Raw genomic sequence first — 19,412 nt, forward strand, 5'->3', positions numbered from 1 at the left:
GACCTCTGTGGGAGATCATGTCCAGGCGGTGCACATTGTCAGTAAAGCACACGGCAGTAATGAGAGACTCATTCGTGTGCAAAGTCTTTTATAGAAAAAAGTTGAGGGTCAGCGCGTAGAGATGAAAGACACAGAGCACACTCTGGGACTGCAGCAAAGTTTTTCTTTTCACAAACCAAAATCAAACAGTTCATTCTCCTCCCACTGTTCTGATCAACTCAGGTGCATCCAAGTTCTTTTCTCTCCATCAGAAGGTACAGTAGAAAAAAAGTAAACATTTCTTGGACATAAACGGTCCACAACATATGACAAGGCAAACCAATTAAGTAAAAATAATGTGTCTGTTGGACAGTGTCTATTTTTCTTTTTTTATTAAAAGGGTATGTGTCCTTGTGTGTTCTCTTGAAATGAGACCTTGAGTTTGGAATAAAGTAGTTGATGATGATCATGCTGATACTGATGAATATACCGTAACATAGTGTTTCTCAACGAGGGCAGTATAGCCCCCCAGGGGGCATTGGGGAGACCTAGGGGGCGTTGAGAAGCATAAAGTTGAGAGGGGGCGGTGCTTAGTTGTCATTGAGGGCATTAGTCCATTTCTTTTTTTCAATCAAGGGGGCATTGGCAGGCTTATCATTAGGTCAAGGGGGCGTTGGCGGGCTTATTATGAGGTCAAGGGGGCTTTGGGAGGCTTATCATTAGGTCAAGGGGGCGTTGGCAGGCTTATCATTAGGTCAAGGGGGCGTTGGCAGGCTTATCATTAGGTCAAGGGGGCGTTGGCAGGCTTATCATTAGGTCAAGGGGGCGTTGGCAGGCTTATCATTAGGTCAAGGGGGCTTTTGGAGGCTTATCATTAGGTCAAGGGGGCGTTGGCAGGCTTATCATTAGGTCAAGGGGGCTTTTGGAGGCTTGTGATGGGGTCAAGGGGGCATTTGTTCAAAAAAGGTTGAGAACCACTGCTGTCACACATACACACAGGCCACACTGCTTTCCTACAGCAGGTGATATATGGTATCCAAATTACTGTGAACTGATCACGTTAAGTTTAAGAATTTGAAAACACATATCAAGACCCTTGACTCAAAAAAGCAGGTTGGCAAAAAATGTGAGGTAGTTGGATTCTTATCTCAAAATAATGAATTCAGAATAATCAAGTAGCTTTTCAATAAGTCAAAGTAGTGTACCAAATACTAAAAAATTAACACGTAACAAGTAAGACTTCATGCAAGATATACAACAAGTCTGCCAGAACTAAAAAACAAGTCAAGAGAACAATAAGATCCTTGAAACAATGGTAAGAATCATTTTCTGAGGTAGATGGCTTGGCTGCACGCACGCACGCACGCACGCACGCACGCACGCGCACGCACGCACACGCACACACGCACACACGCACGCACACACGCACACACACACGCACACACACACGCACACACACACACACACACACGAGATTGCTGATTGCCATCTTAAAGTGGTAGTTCGCTATTTTAGACATTAAGCCCTGTTTGTGTGACTTCTGGGGTGAAGTAGAGATGTTCTCATCACAATTTTGACATTTGGTGCTGAACGGAGCATTTGGGTATCCAACACTGCAGCCCCCCCACCTTTACATTGACTCCAATAGAGCACTCAAGCAATCGATTATAAAATGGCATTAAACTTTTGTTTGAGAAGACATGGAACTCACCGTGTGGTCAGTGGTAGACAGCGATAAATTGACCTGAAAATTGCTGCGAAATATGCCTTCTAACTGTTGTTTAGCATTTGGCGGACCTATTTTTCCCCAGACGCCGTTGAATAGCAGTAGACATCCAGCCAGTAGGTAGCGATAGTGTGTTGTTTATGTAGACATCAAGGAGCAAGGTAGAACGGCTATCTTTGAGCGGGACTGGCTAAAAAAACTACAGCTTGCATACAAACCATAGATAGTAACGTAAACAAACGCACCCCCATTTCCGGTCGCGCGGAGTAATACTAGTCAAACCAATACAATCAATGAAGACGGACAATAATGAATATATCTTCTCTGGAAGCGTATTTCGCGGTGATTTTCGAGCCAACGTATCGCTGCCCACCTCTGACCACTCGGTGAGTTTCATGTCTCTGCAAACGAAAGTTTAATGCCATTTTATGATCGATTGCTTGAGTGCTTCATTGGAGTCAATGTAAAGGTGGGGGGGCTGCAGTCTTGAATACCCAAATGCTCCGTTCAGCACCAAATGTCAAAATTGTGATGAGAACATCTCTACTTCACCCCAGAAGTCACACAAACAAGGCTTAATGTCTAAAATAGCGAACTACCACTTTAAAAGTGTCTGATACCCATAAATGCGACAACTAACTGGGTTACGGTTAAATTAATAATTTCACGTAAACACTTTCAAAAACTTCCAGTTGGATGTTCCACAACTTTCAAGCAGTTTGGATGTTATGGAACATTCTGCTGTTCTGGAACACACGTGGAGCATGCCTGAAGACTCCTGCCAGACTTCTCAAAGATCAATCAGTTCTGAAAAGCATAACATTTGCGTTGACTGTGTTACTGTTCTCCAAGTCCTGTTAAGCAAAGCAAAGTTCTGATATTGTCTTTTCAAAGTCTATGTGGATGAACTGCGGTCAGTTCTGGAACCTGCATGCATGCTGCAAACAAAAGCCTACTCTTGGTTCTCCTGTTCAGCTGTGGCTGTCTTAGGTCTGTGGTGTCGCTGGAGGTGGTTCTTGAGGCTGACGTTGTGGTTGAAGCTCCTCTCACACTGCTGGCACTTGAAGGGTCTCTCGCCTGTGTGGAGGCGCATGTGTGACGTCAGGTGGCCCTTCTGGTTGAAGGAGCGATCACACACTTCACAGGTGAACGGCTTCTGTCCAGTGTGAAGCAACGTATGTCTCTGTAGATGATCCCTATCCTTAAATCCCTTGTCACAATACTTACAAAAGAATCTGTCTTCCGTTGAGTGAGTCTTCCTGTGAACACTTCGACTTTGGCGGTCCGCAAAGCGCTCTGGACATTGACAGCAGTAGAATTTCAGTGCCTCTCCCTGGTGGCTTTCCTCATGCTTGACTTTGTCCACCGTTTGTCTGAACCCCTTGAAGCAGAACTGGCAATACACCCGGTAATCCTCTTTGTGAACGTACTGGTGTATGTGTAAACCCGCCTTGGTGCTGAACCGTTTCTCACAAGTTGCACAAATAAACAGCTTCACCTTGTGTTCGCAATCGTGCGCCATTGCGCCGTTATGCTTGAAGATCTTGCCACAGTCTGGACAGAGCTGCCGTTGGCTGCTGGGGCGGTCATGGCACTGGTCTATGTGAGACTGCAGACTGTAGGGGTCACTGAAGTACACGGCAAACGGCGGCTTGCTATTTGTAGACTCAAGTTCACAGCCTGTGCCGCCATCTTGGATTCCACCATTTCTGGTATTCCTTTGGCTGTTTGCACTCAGTGGAATCTCACTAGTAACATGTGGCTGACTGCTTGTAGTGAGTAGACCCTCAGTAGTGCCACCTGATTGGTTGCTTTTAGTGTGTGGAATCTCAGCAGCAACACTTGATTGGTTGCTTAGACTGTGTGGACCCTTGCTAATGGCATTTATTGGTAGGTTATGCTCAGTCTTGTCCTGGTTGCCATTGGTGCCGTCTTGTTTTCCACTACAAGCCGGTCCGTCAGTACCTCTACTGGCCACTTCCAGGCGACAGTCAGCCTCAGGTGTGCTGGTGCCACAGGCCTCTCCAGAGGGACAAAGGGGTTCCTCAGAGTAGCAGGTGCTCCTGGTTCCTATGTCGCCCGTATGGTTGGCGTCACAGTAGACGCAACAGTAGAGCTGAGGGTGTCTGTGTCTGAAACAGCCGCTACTGGCTTCCACCTCACACTCACGGCACCACACAAACAACTCTGGGGCACGGTCACCATCATCGTCATCATCTTTGTCAGAATCTTCATCAATGGACCCTTCGTCATCATCGGAGGACTCTCGAGCAAATTCCCTGTTTAACTCCTCCATGTCTGGAGCCCAGTCTTCGTCGCTGTCCCTCCTCTTCCTCTTTGATTTTCTTTGTCGTTTCTCATCCTCCTCATCTTCTTCCTTATCCTGATCGCGTTCTTCTTCTTCTTCTTCTTCGGTTTCCTCACTCTCCTCCTCCTCTCTCTCTGCCTCCCGATCTTCTTCCTCCTGATCTAGTCCTTCTTCCTCTATGTCCTTCGCTTTTTTTTCCTTATCTGCTTCTTCTTTGTCTCCTGGTGCCTGAATGAAACAAAAAAGTTTTAGTTCAATGGTCTGAATGTAAAAAGGTGTCAGTATGGTAGACATGTCTGATAATGCTGTCGTGTTAATAATGGAGAAAGAACTATATTGCATACAAGTTTCAAATTGGCAATTGTTACCAAATCATATGGTACAATCAAATGCTCACACGTGCACGCAAACACACATGCTGTGATAAATGGGGGCACATATCCTGTAGGTGGCGGTAACACAACATCTATGAAAAACACAGGATACCAGACTTAAGCTAGATTTATGCTTCGGATGCATATCCTCTGCGTCCATCCGTCCTGTGTCTATGTGCGACCATGCCCCCCGAGCAGAGGCTCTGTGCCTGTCATCGAGCGCCTCGAAAAAATCCTGACTAGTATTCATTGGACGGACGCGGAGGACGCAGACAAAAAGGAGATTGGTCGTCTCGCTACTTCCTTATTCTTGTGGCAGCGAATGCCGGTAGTTTGCGAGAGCAAAGCTAAATTCTGTTAAAAACTATATTAATGCCTTGTGTGTAAATGTGTGGAAATACACAAAGCTACAAGCTAAGTAACAAACAATGCATCAGTTGAACACTCGTGGCACAATGCCTGCAGTTTTACTACTGAGTCCCTCCACCGAATGTAAACACACATTGGCAGAGTCAACTGTTTGTGCTTGCATTTTCTGCACGTGAAAACAGACTGGGTATGTCAAATAATGATACCAGTACATTGCCTTTGCAGTTTGTGTGAAAATACTTAGCTAACTGGGCTAGAAAGCAACATTGCTTAATAATGACTGCAGCGATTGCACTTGTTGATTTCACATAGAAACCGGAGTGAGGACAAGTAATTGTGGCTTCATCTCACAACTTAAGATAAGCCATTTTTTAATATTACACTAAAGCCAATGGCCTTCGTGTTTTAAACTAATCATATGTTCATATTTAGTGTTAGTTGTTCAATCAGGTTATTAAATTGATGTATTTTATAATGTGTAGAGTGGAAATCATGTGGGGTTATTACAATGTGTGGATTTTGAGTAAAGTAAGCATAAACTATGGTTCTGCAAGAGAGGGAGTCTTTTCATTTGGGGGGTTAAGATACTGAACCGTCTTCAGGCGGTGTGAAGGCAGAAGGACTTGAGGCCGCAGTAAAAAAGATACCAGGAGGTCACCATGACCTGGTTGGCTGTAACAGACTGGTTCCCACCTCAAGATGTGCGAGTACCGGTTTTTAACTGTATTAATCTTGAACATTGTGTGATGATGATCCATTGGTATGCTGGCACAAGTTATGTTGACATCACCCCTTCGTTCTATGACGGAATGTGCACTGTTGAGGTGGTGGGCTATGGCCTTGTTTCGGAGAGGTGTCATATGCTTGTGGCCTAAAGACAAGTGACCTGTTGGACATAGGAACAGCGTCTCCAAGGACACGTGGTACTGTGCCAATCAGAGGAGCAGGGGCACGTGAACATGTGAAGGATGACTGGAAGTGTGTGTGTGTGTGTGTGCGCATGTATAACCCTAGCATCTTTGTCCATTTTCTAGAACCAGGACGAATGGACCGGCGACTCCTATTGTATGTGGCAATGTGTGTGTCTGTGTGTATGAGTGTGTTTTGTACATGGCCATCTGAAAGAAGACTGGGCCTGTGTGGTATGGATGGGTGTTTGTCAATGTCGTTTGTCATGGACATGTAAGGACATGTGAGTGTTAAACTAATGACCAACAGGTAATGACGTGAAGACCTTGGGATGCGCGTGACAAGATAAGAAGATCAACTTCAACTTTTCAACTTTATTGTCCCCAGAAGGGGCGATTAGGTGTGCAGCAAGTCATAAGCACATATAGACAGCAACAACAGATACCACAGGACAGACATAAAGTGCAGTGGTCAATAAAAGGTTAAAATGACCATAAATATAGTTATAAATTCCAGTTGCACACACAGAGACTATTTTGTTTACATATTTTAGTATGTTATGTTATGAAAGTATGTTCCTATATAATCATTGGGCTTAGGGAAATCCAGTGTTCACCTTTGGTGCCGTTAGGGTGAAACCGGGGCTCTGTGTTTTGGCTTCTGTATTTTATGCTTTATTCACTCTGTATTCGCTTAGGAATTTGTATGTATTAAATCAATAATTAATCTTTTAATTTGGACTGAATTTCAAGTTGCCGTTGTTCTGTCGAGATGTGTTGCCTCGTCGAGATGAGCGACCGGTCGCCCTATTCGATAGTGGTGTTCTATCAATTTGCGATGCCTCATCTAAATGAGCGACCTTGATTTTCCGCGGAAGGCGTTTCAATCGGTCCACGTAGGACTGTTTTAATAACCATTACTTTGTTTATTTCGTGCGGAGTTTAGAACGTGCGGCTGCTGACCACTAAAAACCTCTCGTTTGAGCAACTTGAAACGTGCCATATGAAAGAGACTGAGTTGAGTTTGCGCAAATACTGGAGAAAGTGTTTGGGATCAGGGCCTGGCTACGGGTTGTTTAATGTAGTCATTTGCTGTTGGTTTGTTTTCAATGCGACGTGGGCTCGCAAGGCAAATTGTCACATGAAATCATGCTATGGGGATAGGCCTAAACAAGCGCGGTTTAGATATTCCCAGATAGCAGATAGCGTATTGTGGCTTTGTTTTGGCAGATGTCTGTCTTTTAATGACCGGAATCATAATTTCATAACATCCCCACGCCAGTGCATTTCTTACCATGTTCAGGCATTTTACAATGCAGTCGATGCATGGTGGAGGGAGCATTTTGACAGCTCAATTAGAGGTGGCGTTTTTTTCTACATAAATAGTCTACATAATAATTTTCTACATAAATAGTCTTTTCTGTTCGATGTTACAATGTTCGAGGCTGAGTGTGAGCGATTACGGTTAGGCAACAAAAGCAAATGTACGAGGCCACGCTATTTCGCAGATTTTCCAATGATCTGCTGGATGATCCACGCTATTTCCCGTTTTCCCCCCAGGGGATATATCGTAACTTTCAGTCCATGACAGTCGGTGGACAGGCTATAGGCTACCTAGACTATGGATGACTGGTGGTAACCTCAGGATGACATAGGCTACAGTTTGAGTCACTAAAGTTGACAGTCTCAGGGGATCCTGTATCGTAACTTGCGGTCTCACAATTCGATGGGCAATCACCCGCGAAAACCACCACGAGGGTGTGCGCATGCGTGCGCATGCTCAGTAGCCTAGAGAATCACATCTCGACGGGTCGCTCATATAGACAGGACACCGGCTCTACTCCTTTGGGTGCCTCCGGATTTCAGCTGACCCTGGTGGTAGGGTAGCTGGAAAATCCAACACAATGTAGTGAAGGTAATCACGCCATTTCAAATGTGGCTTGTGGCGAGACCTCAATCGCAGATGCATGGAGGCAAAGTTGGTTCGTGTAGTCTAATCTGACTTTAAGGTTAAAGGCTCTAGGCCCCAACTTAGGCCACAACTTCAGGCTGAACACGGCATCTACAGTGTTCATAGCTATGATGATGCATAAACATGACATTAAAAAAATAAGCACACTCTCAAGATGCCAAGCCTTCAATTTCCTTATGTGAGCTGTTCATATAAAGAAACTGAGAATAAAAGCTTGACCTACCTTTTGACCATCCGCCGATTGTGAGTGACTTGTCCACTCATTGATGAAGCGACAGGTCCAGCACTGCTGGGTGACGCGCAGGACAGTTTCCTCGCGGCGGGTCAAGAGGCTGCACGCTCCACGTCTGCACTGCAAGCACCTGTCAAACAGCTGCAGCAGGCAGGACACTTGCACGGAGACCTCCTCAAACAAACCAATCCTGCGGACACAAACACATATTCACCAATAGACAAGACACACCAATAATGCAGCCACTAAGCAGTGCAGTATTATGGGTTAGCAAAGGCAAGTCATGGGTAAATGGTTACTGGGTGTCGGGCCTGTTGCCAAAAATTTAGCAGGTTCAATTTCTGACCCGCCAGGTTGGTAGGGCGTGAGGCGGTATTAATTAACCAGTGCCAAACATTGAGTGTTGTATGTTGGCACGCAGAGCAATGCTTTGCACTATGTCAGAGCCACTGTGTCATAGGAGGACTTAAGATTTGTAAAAACAACAAGACTGCACTGACATTTAAACGTCAGTTCAATGTTGTTGTATATTATACTATACCGCCGTGGGAAAAATTGAGAGACCATCTCAAAATTACCAAAGTTTTACGGGTTTGGTCAATTCGTGTGTGGATGGAGGACCATCAGATCAATACTCTGTCATGACTATTCCAATCTCCAGGCCTGAGTCCCATGGAAAACCCCAAGGGTTGTCATTTTTTCATATGCTGCAGTCATAGACATGGTCTGATAGGCTGACAGAGACCACCAAGGCTAAAATTCTTTTACTTTTCTGCCCATCAACCGCGAATGGAGGGTGCAAGTCTGAACAAAGAAAAAATTGGGAGATGCTGGACTCCCTACCCCCCACCCTGGACCCCTACCAGTTCGCATACCGAGCCAAGCGATCCACGGAGGATGCAATCTGCTCTGCCCTCCATCCAGCCCTCACCCACTTGGACAATAAAGACTCATATGTGAGAATGCTGTTCATTGACTTCAGTTCAGCATTCAATACCATAATACCACAACAACTCATCAGAAAACTGGACAAACTAGGTTTCAGCACCTCCCTCTGCAACTGGCTGCTGGACTTCCTGATGCAGAGACCACAAGCAGTACGGGTAGGGAATAACACCTCAAGCACCCTGACCCTGAGCACGGGGGCTCCGCAAGGTTGTGTTCTCAGCCCCCTGCTGTTCACGCTGCTGACACATGACTGCACAACGACCCACAGCACTAACCATCTAGTGAAGTTTGCGGATGATACAACACTGGTGGGCCTCATCACTAAGGGTGATGAGACCCACTACAGAGAAGAAGTAGACCTGCTGGCCAGATGGTGCAAAGACAACAACCTCCTGCTGAATGTCAACAAGACCAAGGAGATTGTTGTCAACTTTCAGAGGGTCCAAAAACAACTGCCACCACTGACCATCGACGGTGATGCTGTGGAGAGAGTGAGCAGCACCAAGTTCCTTGGAGTGCACATCAGCGACGACCTCTCTTGGACCACCAACACTACATCACTGGCGAAGAAGGCCCATCAGCGTCTCTACTTCTTGCGCAAACTAAAGAAGGCAAGTGCTACACCCTCCATCATGACAACATTCTACAGAGGAACCATAGAGAGCGTTGTGTCCAGCTGCATCACAGTGTGGGGAGGAAGCTGCACGGAGAAAAACAGGAAGACACTCCAGCGTGTTGTGAACACAGCGAAGAAGATCATTGGAGTACCACTCCCCTCCCTGCAGGACATTTACATCGCACGCCTCACCCGAAAAGCACTGATGATCATCAAAGACACAAGCCACCCTGCACACAAACTGTTCAGCCTCCTGCCCTCTGGAAAGAGGTACAGGCGCCTCCGTTCCCGTACCACCAGGCTTGCAAGCAGCACGATGCATCAAGCAATCAAGATACTGAACACTCAACCCACTCTCCCTTCACTGTCAGCCTCTAGCCAGCCAGGCCACTGACAACGCTCCCCCCCTCATCCCCACCACCATATCTGCGACTGAACATTCCACCTGCACTACTACATCTGTGACTGAACTTTCAACCTGCACTAACTCAAAACATACACATGCACACACACACACACACACACACACACACACACACACACACACAAGCACACTGCACTTTCTGCACTAAACCCAAACATACACACACTGACACACAACTCATACTCACACACATACACACACATACACAGGTACACACACACAGACGCACACCGCACTTTCTACCTGCACTAAACACACACACACACACACACACACACACACACACACACACACACACAAACCTTTTTTAATTATTTATTTCTTCAAATGCTACTATTACTATGTCAGAACGCTATAAAGGACTTTTAGAAAAAGCACAACAAAATACCTCCTCTTAATGTATGTTCTCTACAAGTCTTCTGTTGTCCAGTCTTGCACTTTAAATGTCTGTATGAGCAATGTCTACGTCCATACTGTCTATGTCCATGTATGAGTACTGTCTATGTCTATACTGTCTATGTCCTTACCTAGATTAGTCTATGTCTGCATGGGAGAGCAAGAAACGCAATTTCAAATTCTTTGTATGACCAGTGCATGTAAAGAAATTGACAATAAACTTGACTTGAACTTGAACTTGACTCTGTTTGCTCATTCGTAAACGCACACGCACTCCCACACCACTTAAAATAACTTACTTGTCTGACTTGACAAAGGAAACAGCCGTTTTCTCTGTTAAAAAACAAAACAAAACAACAATCAGCATCGTACTACCATGCCATTCTGTGCATTTTCTTAGGTTTCCCATTACGTAAGTGTGTGTGTGTGTGTGTGTGTGTGTGTGTGTGTGTGTGTGTGTGTGTGTGTGTGTGTGTGTGTGTGTGTGTGTGTGTGTGAGTGTGTGAGTGAGTGAGTGACTTACGTTTTGCTCTAGTTCGCTCATGTTTGGCCAAAAGGAGATCTGCACCATAGTCAAAGGAAATCAGGGACCCAGTGTGCTCTTCTTGACCGCAATCACGCATGTTATGAACAGGGTATGTGTGGTCTTTGGCAATAGCTTGTTGCACATCAGCTGGCCACTGCACCGCTGCATCTGAAGTAGACGTGAGGAAATCCGTCTGAGTGGCCGCATCGATCATATTTGGACAACACATGGTGGTGCTGCTGCAAACGCTTACTGAGTTGTGAATAGGTGAGATGAGGTCTTCGTCTTTGATGAGTGGCTGCGAGTCCGATGATTCGCCTGATGTGGTTGCCGAGACAGAAACAGGTTGTCCGTTTAGGAGAGCATCCAGCATTTCTTCTCGGTCTCGTTTTTTAACGCGCATTTCACTCGCTTTCCTGGGGCGTTTAGACTCCTTGTGGGGGAAAACAGACGGAAAGGCATCTGGTTTTAGCTTGCGCTTATAGCCAGTCGCTCCAAGGAGCTCTTTCATCAGTCGCCGTCGACTAAAATCTACGAACGAATCAGGAGAAAAATGCTGCGAACAGAGGTACGGAGCTTTGGGAAGCTGTGTCCGACCACAGGCAGCTTGCCACTTTTTTCTCCTCTTCTTGTCCTCTGGAAATTTGTGTATAGAGACATCACTCCCCGTGTTGCCTTTTGATTGGAAATTACACCCAAAAGCAGCACAGTGTGGCATTTTACTACCAAACCTACGAGCTGCTAATCTAGAAGTGCAGCGGCGCTAACAACAAAGTTTTGCAACTGCGCGCCGTCATTTCCCCCACAGTGCATTGCGCGGGGAAAACATGGCGTCCTCCTTTGGCCAAAATATAGGAGGGAAGATAAACATTAGGAGGGGGATAAATAAACATTATACAACAGTTAAACGCAAATTAGGCATGTGGCATGTTAGAGAGCGCAAGAAGCACTTGTAATGACAGAGCAAAAGGGACGAAAAATAAACCCTTTTGTTTACTCGTTTGAACAACACACACCCGACTAGTGCATGGATTAATCGGGGTTCAGTAGCTCAAAAAACGGCTCAGTTGCACAAAACATTCTTGTTTTTTTTAACTTAGCTTGGTAAAATTACCATCATGCTGATGTAGAACTAGAGCTAGATAGACACGCCACAGTCAGTGGCTGTGATGGTTATGTAGTTTAGTTCTAGTTCATAACAGGCTGCCACCATTGAGAGTGAATAGAATAGGCCTAATGGCTGCCACGGAACGAAGCAAACATGCTGTTTTTGTAACAAAACATTGGATGCAAAACGGTATAATCCACGACTTACCGCCTGTGGGCTGGTGTCTGTTCTACGTGATGGTATTGACCCAGGTCGTAGAATCAGCCTCATAGCAAAACCACGGCTATACTCGCCCATGTTGGTAAACTCGCTGTCCTGGAAATGTGTGGAACATAACACTAGCGTCTTGTTATATTTCGCTGGTTGTGGTGTCCCGTAGATGAACTCCAGCCATTTCTTCCGATCATCCTCCTTCTTTGGCAAGAAATGCATCGACGTCGATGCTTTACTGCCACAAATCGCACACAAACGAGTATGTTCCGCCATGCAACAGTGTAAAAAGTTACTCTCTGAGTCAAGGATAACACGACACAAAGTTACCGTTACTGTAGCTTTACAGAATGAAGTGAACTTCAAACATAGAGGATCGAGTTACAACTCCAGTCTGTGTGCTTCAAAGCTGCTCGCGCCAGATACAAAAACAGGAAAACATAACTGGAGAGATAAGAGTTCTGATTGGCCCACGTCACATCAGTACGGTGGCCAGTGTCAGACAAACAATGCAGAACTACCGTAATCATTTACGAAATGATCTACATCCTCGTCTTTTAATCAATAATATAAACTTGATGGACAAGAGAAACAGAAAGAATGTCCTTATTATTTCATTACCATGAACGGATCCAGGAGTGATCCTTCCCCCCTTTCTTAAATTCTAGCATCACAACTTACTAGGGGTGCACATCACAACTAGACATAACTTATTGAAGTTTCAGGCCTACTGGCAGAAATATGTTAGGCATTGCACGAGAGATAACCTAATGGGATTCAACAAGTCATAAAAATATCAGGAAGTATACGGTAAAATATATAACCAAGCAATACACAAAGATTGAAACAATGAACTTTTTTTCACTGCTTGTGTCCTTTTGTCTCTTCGGTTTTATGGGTTTTATGACAGTTAAGTCTCTTTCTTTACATGTATTTTGGATTGGGCTTGCAAAGTGCGACCTGAACATGTAGTGTAGGGTCTGCCATGCTGGATGGGAACCTGTGGAGGTAAGTCAAGTCAAGTCAAGTTGGTTTTATTGTCAATTTCTTTACATGCACTGGTCATACAAAGAATTTGAAATTACGCTTCTTGCTTTCCCATGCAGACATAGACTAATCTAGGTAAGGACATAGACAGTGTAGACATAGACAGTACTCATACATGGACATAAGACAGTATGGACATAGACAGTGCTCATACAGACAGTTAAAGTGCAGGACTGGACAACAGAAGACTTGTAGAGAACATACATTAAGAGGAGGTATTTTGTTGTGCTTTTTTTCTCTCTAAAAGTCCTTTGTAGCGTTCTGACATAGTAATAGTAGCATTTGAAGAAAAAAAATAAATAAATAAAAATAAATATTAAAAAGGGTCTATCAAGTACACCAGCAGCAGTGAGTGTGTGTGTGTGTAAGTTGGGAGTGAGAGGGGGTGGGGATGGGGGCGGTGGGCTTGGGGAGTAGGGCACTGGTGTGTGTGTGTGTGTCGTGCCTCCCGCTGGAGGAGAGCTGGCATCCCGCCACAGGCTTGGGGTGTTGTGCTCTGTTGTGTGGCTTGTGTGCCGTGTGTGGTGTACTGTGTACGTCTTGTGCCTCCCACTGGGTGAGAGCTGGCATCCTGCCACGCCGGGTCGTGGGCTGGAGCAGAGGTGGTGGGGGCTCTGCCACAGGGAGGATGTGGCGACGGTTTCTCCTGTAGGTCTTGCCTTTGGCCTGGATGGCGTAAGACTGTGGCTCCTTGCGCACCTCCGTCACAGTGACGAGTTTGTCGTAGCCCGTCTCTGTCTGCATGCGGGCGACTTGCCCCTCCTGAGAGGCTGCAGTGGGCGGCTTATTTGTCATAGTGACGTTTCACTGTCAGTCTCTTTTGAAGGAGTCGGTCGTGGATGTGCCCGCTGTCTCTATCAGCAGGCTGCAACAATCTGCTGCTCACAGGAATGCCAGCGTGAGTCTGTCTGGACATGAGGCGTTCAGCAGGGGATCCCAGTGTTGTGTCACGGGGAATGTTTCTCAGGTTCAGTAGGTTGAGGAAAACATCAGTCCCATCTCTGTGAGACTTCTCCATGAGCTGCTTGGCACTGCGTACAGCCCTCTCTGCAAGCCCGTTCGATTGTGGGAACTCAGGACTGCTTGTGAAGTGAGTAAAGTCCCATTGTTTGGCAAACTCCTGGAACTGCTGGCTGGTGTATTGTCGACCATTGTTAGTGAAAAGTGTGTGTGGCACACAATGCACAGAGAAATGTCTCTTGATCTTCGCTATGACTGCCGTCGATGTCATGTTGCGGAGGAGGTTCACTTCGAACCAGCCAGAGTAGGAATCAACAAGGACTTGGTAATAAGTGCATTCGATTTCGCATCAACGCATGCATGCGCATGAAGACAGCAATGCACCCTGGATCAAAATGCTGCATGATGGTTAGATTTCCTGTCCAACTTCGAAATTTCTTCGACGTTGCGTTGACGAGGTGACATGTCACATGGTGTCAAATTATCGCGGGATGAATGCGACTGCAGTCAGATCTTGCAACCTCTGCAGTTGCTTATCCCCTTCAACGCTCGTCGGCGGACTGCCTCCGAGGCCACGCGCCCATGAACTGGTTGGTCAACAACTCACTCACGTGTGTATATGGGTCTTGTCTCACACCTCTACACAAGTTTGCGCAGGTCCCCACTTCAGCTCCTCCTCATTACCTGTCCCCCCACTCCTCACACGTGGTGTGTTAGTAGAGCAAACTGGTGCGAGCTCATCATCTCGTTCATATTTGTGGCCGACTTTAGATGCGCTGTATTTAATAACACCCACATCGTGACAACAAGTTCTCGCTCACGTGCCTTTTGCAACATCGACGCTCGCAACAAAGTCGTACGGGGCTACTGTTTCCCATGCCAATCGAAAATGTCATCTGCCACTGTAGACCATGGGAGGTCTGGGACGGGGTGGAGCTTGAGGGGTTCCTTCTGCTGATGTGGTGTGGTGCTGTTGCATACCTTGCATGGGAGCAGCTCCTCCTTCTGGCCAGAAGATGGCACTCTTGGCTTTGCTCTTGGTCGCGCCGAGACCTGGATGACCTTTGTGAACGATGTTGATGTACTCTTTCTGCAGGGAGCGAGGAATGACTGCTTTGTGGCTTTTCATGATGATGCCGTCTTCCACACTGAGCTCGTCTCTGTAGGGAAAGAAAGGTGTGATGGCGGCCTGCACCTGGCCTTCCCTGAATAGCCACCCTCTGTAGATGTCTGCACTGACGGTTTGTAGCACATCATTCTGCGCGCCGTGTGCCTTTTCAGCTCCTCCGGACAGGCCGTGGAAATGCACTCCACAGTCATGACCTCAAACTCTGTGGCCTCGGACCGGCTCTGTGGGGTCTTTGTGCATGGAGCTCTGGAAAGGGTGTCTGCAAGATACATGTGCTTACCCTTTTTGTAGACCAGACTGATGTTGTAGCTCTGCAGGCGTAGCAGCATCCTCTGTAGATGGGCAGGGGCGATGTGAATGGGCTTTTTCATGATGGTGACCAAGGGCTGGTGGTCCGTTTCAACGTTGATGGGCTTTCCAGAAATATAGGCTGGATCTCAAATGGGACACTTGTGCACTTCGGGCACTGTGTTTCAGTGCGTAACTAATACGGCATGCGCACTGAAACATGAACACTAAAGTGCACAAGTGCACCATTTGAGATTCAGCCATAGTCTCTGAATTTAGCGCAAGCAAAGACAATGGCCAGTAACTTCTTTTCAATTTGGGCATACCGTGTTTCAGTGTTTGTGAGGGCACGTGAGGTGAAGGCTATTCGTCTGCCATTTTGTATACATGCTGCACCTAGACTATGGGATGATGCATTACAGGTGAGTGTGACTAGCTCCTCGACGTTGTAGTATGCAAGGACCGGAGGGCTAGACAGGCAGGCTTTAAGGCGGTCAAAGGCCTCCTGGTGCTGCTTGAACCAACACCAGGCTGTCTCTTTGTGTGTGAGCTGTCTCAGGGGTGCTGCGATCTCACTGAGGTTCTGAATGTACTTGCCGAGGTAGTTGACCATTCCGAGGAACCGCTGCAGGGATGTGACGTCCGTGGGAACTGGCATGGCGTTGATGGCGGCTGTTTTGGTGGGGTCTGCTTTCAGGCCGTCAGGGGTGAAGATGTGTCCCACATAGGACATCTGGTCCGGGCCGGAATTTGCACTTCGCTGGATTTAGCCTGAGGTTGACCTGCATTGCACGTTCGAGCACCTTGTTTAGGTTGGCATCCTGTTCAGCAACACTGCGCCCTCCGATGAGGATGTCGTCGATGATGACTGAGCATGGGTAGCCTGCGAACACCTGTTCCATGGAGCGCTGAAAGACTTTGCTTGCAGAGTTGATGCCAAAGGGCATGCACAGGAATCTGAAACGCCCAAATGGGGTGCTGAACATGATGAGCATTGACGAATTTTTGTCAAGGCGCACCTGCCAGAAAGAATTCTTGGCATCCAAAACAGAAAACACTGTGGCTTCTGACATCTGTGCTGCTACCTCTTCCACACTGCGCATTGGGTGGTGGGGCCTCTTCAATGCTGTGTTGAGGTCTTTTGGATTGATGCACAGCCTGATCTCGTTCTTGTCTTTCTTGTGTGTGGCTACAATGGAGGAGACCCAGTCGGTTGGCACTGTGACTGGTGTTATGACACAGATGCGCTGCAAACGCTCAAGCTCGCTTTTGACTCTGTCTGGCATTGCAACAGAGACGCGGTGGGCGGGGTGGACCAAAGGATGCACATTGGGATCCAACTTCATGGAGTACACGACAGGAAATTCTCCCAGCTCGTCACTGAACAGGTCATCGTACTGAGCCAAGACCTGGGAGCTGAAGTCTGTGTTGCTTTCCACGCTGACCTGGTGGACATCAGGGCTCATCTTGACTATACTCATGTTCTTGCACGCCCTGAAGTACAGTAGTCTGGTCGTATAAGTAAATATAAATTCATTTTTTTGGTAAATTTCCATGAAAAGATAAAATTCTAGCAGGCAGTAGTTTCAGTGAGCAGCATAGTTGCAATACCTACTCTGGACACCAGCATACACAGTGCACCTTTAAACATCTGAACAGGCCTCCCAAGGAAGGAAGCAGATAAATGTACACTTATGTTATAGTCATATTGTTCACACATATTCTTGATGCAAATTGCTTTGCAATTGCTTTTCCTCACCCCTGTTGCCACCAGTTACATACCGCCATTCAGACATACCGCCATTCCGACAAACACCGCCATTCCTACACTTTTTCATACCGCCATACCGAGACCAAGTTGCTTTTAGGGGAGCGAGCATACACCTTCGGCATGTCCAGAGCTGTCCACGCATGTGGTGCTGAAATATGGTAAATCGTGCTTACTTTTTCCCACCGCCATACCGAGACCAAGTTGCTTTTAGGGGAGCGAGCATACTGTACACCTGCGGCATGTCCGGAGCTCTCCACGCATGTGGTGCTGAAATCTGCATAAATTGTGCTCCAAGGGGGTGTCGGATTGGCGGGACGTTTCATGGAAAATAAGATACTGCCATTCCGACAATTGAACGTCAATTTCGAAATGGCGGTTGTCCCCCTAGTTGTCACCAGGGGCCACATCTGAGCGCCCCATTCAGTGTGACTATTTATCACTTGTCCTGGGCCCAACCTCTGTGAACCTTATGCCTCTCTATTTATGTCCGCTTTAAACGTATACTCATTTCTCTACATCTACTCATTTACCTACAGTATCTACTTATTCTCTCTATTGCGTCTAGCTTCTTGCTATTCTTTCTTGTTGTGTCTCTGTCCCTCCTTTCTACTTCACTTTCATTTTCATCTTTAACATTGATGTTTATCCATCTGTTAAGCACTTAGAGCTGCATGCCTTGTATGATATTGTGCTATACAAATACAGCTATTATTATATTATTATAATTGTCAGTGCATTCACATATCCCCAACTCTCACTGGAACACCTTCCTGATACCCACAGTGACAGAGACAGAGGCAAAAATGTAAAACACAGACAGAGAGCAGAAATGTAAAACACTCACGGTACATACTGTAGTAGGCACACATCCATCGTTAATTTAGATCAGTGGTTCTTAACCTGGGGTGCGCCAGAGATTTCAGGAGGTGCACGGAATTTTGTTTGTGTTGAGGTTGCGACCAAAATTCAGCTTTTAAACATTATAATTAGGCCAAATCAAGACCAAATTAGAAAATGTTTTGGTCCCCACGTCAAGTCATTAAAGTATTGATTAATGTCTTCATTAATCAGTAAAAACATTTTTAGTGGGTATATTATATGTGTAGACGTTTGGGATGGGGGTGCACGACTTGTCTTGGGCACAGGTAAGGGGGTGCTTTAAGAAAAAAAAGTTAAGAACCACTGATTTAGATTATGGTTTGCAACGCATACTGTAGACTGTCATCATGCACAGGCGTATGTGTCGAGATGCACTAGGTGTGATCGAGATACCGCAACGGCTGCATCCGCGTTTAGACAGCAATGCATTCTGGCTCAAAACGTTGCATGACGGTTAGATTTCCTGTCAAACCTCAACATTTCGGTGATGTTACGTCGATGAGGTGGCATGTCACAAGGTGTCAAACTATCGCGGGATGAATGCGACTGCAGTCAGATCTTGCAACCTCTGCAGTTGCTTATCCCCTTCAACGCTCGTCTGCAGACCGCCTCCGGGGTCACGCGCCCATGAACTGGTTGGTCAACAACTCACTCACGTGTGTATATGAGTCTTGTCTCACACCTCTACACAAGTTTGCGCAGGTCCCCACTTCAGCTCCTCCTCACTGCCTGTACCCCCACTCCTCACACGTGGTGTGTTAGTAGAGCAAACTGGTGCGAGCTCATCGTCTCGTTCATATTTGTGGCCGACTTTAAATACGCTGTTTTAATCCAGCCCACATTGTGACAACAAGTTCTCGCTCACATGCTTTGTCTACATCGATCGACAAAAATCGAAGTCGAATAAGCTTAATGTCTCTGTGAGTTAAATCATGGTCCTCAACGTCACCGGAAAGCACTTCGGTCACGTGACGGGGTTTACTCAGACAAATTTTACGAGGAAATTATCTGCTGTGCTAGCCTGGTCCTGACCATCCCATAATACTACCATTTAATTTCGTATTCATGTTCTGGCTCCTGTTTTCTGTGGAGCGATTGCAGGAAGCGGGAAGTTTGCACTCAGTTATGGTTTGAAAAGATTGGCCAGCTCTCACCCAATCGGTGACAGTTACTCAACAACATAGCGCAGACCAGAGCCATCTAATAACAGAGTTACGCCACTCCCATAGACCTCTATGGACC

General features: G+C 46.4%; 1 protein-coding gene across 1 annotated transcript in view; it reads right to left on the reverse strand.

The window, feature by feature from the left end:
- The window catches only part of LOC134434842 (uncharacterized), a 66,502-nt gene that overhangs the window by 19,567 nt on the left and 27,523 nt on the right, over positions 1–19,412 (reverse strand). The window lies entirely within an intron of this gene.

Source organism: Engraulis encrasicolus, chromosome 19, assembly GCF_034702125.1.
Source record: "Engraulis encrasicolus isolate BLACKSEA-1 chromosome 19, IST_EnEncr_1.0, whole genome shotgun sequence".
Classification (NCBI taxonomy): domain Eukaryota; kingdom Metazoa; phylum Chordata; class Actinopteri; order Clupeiformes; family Engraulidae; genus Engraulis; species Engraulis encrasicolus.